Here is a 6000-nt window from a genome sequence, read left to right on the forward strand (position 1 = left end):
GCGCTGTTTTGCTACAGCGATTCTCAAGTAATTGTTGCAGTTTCGAATCACAAGTACAACGAACCGAAAACTGTTTCTTTCGGACCCGACATTTGAGAACCGATGATCCCCGCGGGATGAAATAATTTATTTACGTCATTGCGTGATGACGTAAAATAACCGGACTTCCCATCACTACTATTTACCTTTGGCTACAACGGAGTTCCCACGGGACGTCAGTGCGAGACTACAGCTAGCCGTCTAAAAAACTATTTAGGTGAATTTAAACAATGGCTAAGTTGCTAAACGCATCTTGTTCACATGTAAGGGCCCTGTTCATGTTGGACAGACATTTTAATTGCATTTTGTGTCTGTTAAAAGGCACAAAGACACTCTTTATGTCCATGCCCCCATAACTGCCGTTTTAGCTGAGGGGAGCTCTGGGCATTTGCGGGAACAGCTCCGTGTGGCAAGCACCAATCCGGTTCGTTTTTTTTTCTATAGACAGTACTCACAAAGGTATAACATAAATAAACATAACATATATAATTATGTACCAGCAGCTCTCATACAGAAATAATACTTGTGGACTTACGCATATTCTGAATAATTAGTAACATACAAAGCTGCTCTTATCCACAAATAAATAATAAAGAGTCTTAGACTTATGACTTGAAATTGTTGCTGTATACCACAATCAAAAACAGCTTATACAAAAAAATTAAATGAACATCTGCAGAGAGCACAGTCAAAATGTAATTTTTGTGACTGGCATTGCACTGATACACACTGTGGAAGTACAGTAAACCTACGTATAACCAGCGCCGCCGCTCCCACCACGCGCTGTGCGTAGGGCACCAAGTGCTGAGGGGGCACCAAAAATGGCCTAATGAAAAATCAAACATCATATCATAGTCATAATTATAATGTCGATATTATTTCAGGACAGATTTCCATTACACGAGAGTAGATGTTAAAACTTCATGCTGATTTGTACTCGGCTTTCGCCAAGATAAGCACCAACTAAGACATAGCTTTACAGTAACCTATGCTTCTCCATCCATTTACGCTTCTTTCCATCTGGTGATGTAAATGTCCTTCTGTCTAGTGTTAACACGCGTCAGCACACACAACGGCTGCAACCACAGAGCGGTCTCCCCATGACAACCGTCTGGATTGAGCTGAGTAGGGGATATCTCTAGGGTCTTCAAGTGGGCACCTTCCGTCCTCAGTGTTTCGTCGACTAGCCCGCGACACCTCAAGAGGGCTCGACAGTGACACTGGCGTCCCAGAGTCACCCCCCTCCGTCCCCCACTCAACTCAGCCCAGCTTACTGACCTCTACTTCCCTCTTGCTGCTGAGACCTAACCACAATCTCTCCGCAACCCAACCATACGCGCCAACCCGTTTGACTAAGGCTGTCGAGCCCCACTGGTGCGTTAATATGCAGTTTCAGTGGCCACGGTTCCGTATGGCATACCACCTACCGCAAAACACAATATCTGCCCAACCACCCGTCATTCACGCAATATAAACAGGAACGTAATGACTGTAAATACTATACAACCTATACAAATAAACCAACAGACTCTTCAAGTTTTCAAGAATTCTACGAAACCGTAGCATGGCGGCCTGTAGACAGCCAGCTAGAATCTTTCCGTCTCAACCACAGCCAGTTGCTGCTCCTTTCTGCTGCTTAAATATTATTAGGCACTTTTTATGGATGTATATAACAAAACAGGTGGATTTAATTGCTCTAGAAAGTAACGATGGTGCCGCCGCCATAAAGGAATAAAGGAATTATTGATTTGTGAATCAACTCAGAATCGTCCACATCCGCATCACGATGCATATAGGAATACATTTTTCCCCCAGCCCTAGTGATCAAACGTACAGGTAATACAAAAACTAATTTATTAGCTGATATATAATTTTAATGATTTGTGAAATCCATACATCTCTGGATTATGAAAACGACATCTCCCATCTCCCACTCTCCTTTTTAGCGTCGTCAAGCTTCATCTTTGTTATGAAAATGCGACCTCTGGCGGCGAAAAAATTACAGATAGTACCTTTAATTAATAGACATTGAGATTTTATTTAGATACAAATTCAAAGCGGGGTTTACTTTTTGTAGATTTACATTTATGGCAGGGCTCTAGACTAACTTTTTTCACCTCCGTCCTGGAACTGTCCTGAAAAACTATCTGAACCATCCTAAAGTGAATGTCAACTGTCCCAAAATAGAAATGTTGTTTCTGTACTTTATTATAATCTGTAGTTGTTAGTCACATAATAAAAACGCCCCCGGAGGCGATATTTTTTTTCACAGGATGGTAGGGGAAGACTCATGAATATTCATTAGGGAACTTATGTCTGATTGGTCTGATGACCTACCCCCTAACCCCGCCCCTAAACCTACCCGTCACTGGGGGTCTGATGACCTACCCCTAACCCCGCCCCTAAACCTACCAGTCACTGGGGTTAAGACCAATCAGGCATGAGTTCCCTAATGAATATTCATGAGTCTTCCCCTACCATCCTGTGAAAAAAAATATCGCCCCCCGGAGCAAACTGAAGCCCGATTATCGCACTCACTTCCTGATGGCTGAGCGTACTGCGCAGGCTCAAACTGAGCTTGAGGACAGTCTGACAGTTGTAAATCTTCTAGTAGCTGTGCCAAGACAAATCTGTATCACCTAATTCCTCAAAAACGTTGTTGAAATATTTTGTCCTGTTGTTTTTATGGACTCTCTATCTATGGGCTTCTCCCTTGACTTTATGCCTCTATGTCCCCCCGATTGCCTTATAGACAGTAAAAGATTGCCTGCGAGCTTCTCCTCCTGTCTATACGGTAATTTCTCTATTGCGCAATCATTAGCCTATTTTTACAAAAACAGCTTCTACGGGGCCATAACGTAAGATACAAAGTATTGGAGCCTTTTATACATTGTCGTGTTTCTTTAGAAATAAATAATGGACAAATTAAGTTTTTGGACGCCTCAGATGTAAAGTTATTCGCTGTCAAAGTGACGCCAAAACGAATGGGAGTCAATGGAATGCTAACAGCAGGTGAGGTTCTGCTACAATGGTGGCCCCCGCGAGGCTTCAGTTTCCGGCTGATGGATTACCCCCTTGATGCACATCCGACACACTCAATGTTGTATCCACGTAAACTGTTGGTTATGTCGTAAACAGTTTTATGTCGAAATGTCTGTTTTGGAGAGTGTGTATTTGTCCATTCAGACACGAAAGAGACCTCAATTCAGTCCTCGCGCGCTGTATAGGTGTCTATGTGCATGGCTGCACGCTTCGGGTCGAGTGTGTGCGCACAGAAAAACGTACCGAATAGAGCTCTTTTTTGCGTCTTCACTCTTATTCAGATCTACTATAAGGGCCAGCAAAATGCAATGGATTCCCCCTCACATTTTGTGGACTTGGGACTTTGCGAGTTTGTTAGCGATCTATTCAAGCTTCTTTTTTTTGCGATGGAACCATGCGATGTCATTATAATCACAATGCACGTTTTACATTTATTGTCCACTTGATGACACAATAGAGCAAATGAAGCATCATGAAGCTTTGGCACATGAGTGAACCAATTGGATGGAACGCTTCAATGCTTTATGAAGCTTCATCTCGCCATCACTAATAATTTCACTTAACATACCTGGGAAAAGAGACAAAACCCCGGTGCTGTTCTCAATGCGTGGAGTTGTCTTGCAGCACAGGTGAGGTGAGTCACGTGACTCACGTCAATTACTACCCGCCCGCAACCCAGGCCAGGTCTCCCCCTACTGGATACTCAAAGAATGACACCTCAGATGACCCATTTCATTTGATTAACAGAACTCGACATAAAAATCAAACACTCTCCCATATATAATGATTATTACACATTAATTGCATGAGTAATATTGATTTTATCTTATTTGAATCAAATTGATTCTGTAACTTTTTATGGAGATCATCTTTTTGATATTTTTAATCATTAGGCTACTTCCCCTCGTCCTGACATCTTGGGATTTTAGTCGTGAACTTTTGATGTTTTCCATTTGGACTGTTACTTTTACTAAAGCAATGTTTTCTTAGCCTGTAATATGCATATGCCACAGTCTATCTCTGGTATCCATATGCGATAGAAAGAGCAAGAGCGGAGCAATAATCACGGCTCAGGCTTCTGTGCACGAACGTTATTTAAAGGGATACTTCAGCTCTGGGAACATGAATGTGTATTTAATAGTGATCATTTATATAGTAGAAATGTGAAATTATTTTTTAAATTGAAGCATTCTAGACTGAGAAAAGGCAGAAAATGTATTTTTTACTCATGTGGCTGAAAGACAACAACTCCCAGAATGCACTTGCTTTGCTGCCCTTACGAGGCCAGGCCACTCCCAAACCACGCCTACCGGTTACAGGCGGCAGAATCCGAAAAATTTCTCCACACATTCTCTAGGCTAATACATACTCTAGTAACAGTAAAGGTTTAAAGGTTTATAAAAAGAACCACAACCGATGGGAGTTATAACTTTTATATTAACTTAAAATTAATATTAACACTTTTACACTCAAAGCTCTTCCAGAGCTTCGGCTGTTTCCTTATATTCATTCACAGTATTGTCAGTCAGGAGCTGGATATTTCCGTCTGATGTCCTGGACAACACAGGTGGGCAAAACGAGACGATAGTCTTTACCAAGTCGCTCGCCTTGCTGGAACCATTCCATAAAGTGACGATAGGCTGTTAGGCGATATTGTCTACAAAACAGTAAGCACAACGTTAGCAATGCGAACTATTTGCACACAGTATACTATCATAGATGTAAATATAACAACAATAGCTCAGCTGACTAACGTTACGAGGGAAGAACATTGTGATAATGCCGGGTGTCCAAACTCTGTACATTACGTCTTGGTAAAAAAAAGAAAAACAAACCAAATAACGTTACTCACTTTACACTAAGCCGTCCGTTTGTCCCTGCGGGCTTTGGCTGGCGTTTCCAATTTATCTCGTCCAGAAGAAAATGGGATCGTTGAAATTCGCGACAGCAATAGGACTCTCTATCTGTTTCCATAGGCGCACAGCGTGAGCACTGACAGCTCCAGTCCGCCCCAGCTGGAGTCTGGCCGGGCTCGAGTCAGGTCTTGCTCCCCTGCTGCAGCAGCTGCTCCGGCCGCATCTTGTTCCTCCATCTCCCGCAACTGTTCATCGCTGTATTGCGGCTCGTACAGGTAGCCGCGAGCATCAGATTCGCGCAACTGATCTTCGAAATCCCCTTCTGTCATTTCAACTTCTAAACTAACGTTACCTTCCGCTATCGTGATTAGCCCACTATACAAACTTTATACACAGAGCAAGAGCCTGTTAGCTTAGCTTCTACAGAAAGATGGCTGACAATATCTTACTTTCTGTGAGTGAGATCCCGCCCCATATGGGCGTAGTGAAAACATGCGGAACTAGCTACTAGTACTGGCTGTAGTTTTAAGCCTCTGGCCCAAAAATCCTCCGATGACGCAAAATGACGATTTTTGCGTCATCGGAGGATTTTTTCCAGACTAAAAATACATAAATCTCTCATATCAGGGGGAAATGAGGGGGGGAAGCAAGGTAATTCGAAAATACTACTGGTTTTCTACTAATACAAATCTTAATGCTAAATCCTGAAGTAACCCTTTAAGGTGTTTCAACTGTAGCCTACACCCAAATGTACTCAGTCTACCAGTCTACCTTACATGAGCGTGCCCTCATCCAATTGTTTATACATATAGGTACTAATGTGATGTTTATTAAATCTCATTTAATGTAGTTTTTTTATAGGTTTTTAATTACTTTATTTTGAATGAAAATGACAGAAAATGACCAGTGCTATGCTATTTTCTTTTTTATCTCTAATATCATCAGCAAGCAATCCACCCAAATTATAAAAAAGTTTACCCCCCCCCCTTTCTTTAAGATAAAAACAATTCGAATATTTTCACCCATGCACTCACATGCACAAAAGACGACAAAATGGCAGTTG

This window comes from Siphateles boraxobius, unplaced genomic scaffold, assembly GCF_051911475.1.
Source record: "Siphateles boraxobius isolate OS27281-9 unplaced genomic scaffold, OSU_SipBor_1 26, whole genome shotgun sequence".
NCBI lineage: Eukaryota > Metazoa > Chordata > Actinopteri > Cypriniformes > Leuciscidae > Siphateles > Siphateles boraxobius.